Consider the following 468-nt stretch of genomic DNA (forward strand, 5'->3'; position numbering starts at 1 on the left):
TACAACAATCTTGGTATTGGTAGGTTTAATAATCTACAGGCTTAAATGAGAAAGATTGAAATAACATTTCAATGTAAGAAGAGTTTGGAAGTACGGTTTATGAGATAATGGTCCAAGTCTAAACGAACACATATCTCTTCTCTTCTGAAGTTAACCTATTTGGTTATATCTTATCTGAAACTTATCTACAAGTTAAGCTTAAAAAGCTTTGAGGCTCTTGTTGTTAGCTCTGCTACTGTATCTTCTCAGCAGCATTTTGAAAACACATGTAGTTGAAGAGCCAAGCTAATCCTCTTGGCTTATTAATCTGTGCAGTAAGCGGCTTAGAAAGCTCTTCATGAAGCACGCAGTATCTTTGTTTCATCTCTTCAATTTCCTTCTCCATCCTCTCATGATTTCGTCTGACTTCCTGGTAAACACAGAGAGAGACCTTTCAGTAAACAAGATATTTAGAGACATTGTTAAATG

The sequence above is a fragment of the Capsella rubella genome, unplaced genomic scaffold (genome assembly GCF_000375325.1).
Source record: "Capsella rubella cultivar Monte Gargano unplaced genomic scaffold, Caprub1_0 scaffold_339, whole genome shotgun sequence".
Classification (NCBI taxonomy): Eukaryota; Viridiplantae; Streptophyta; class Magnoliopsida; order Brassicales; family Brassicaceae; genus Capsella; species Capsella rubella.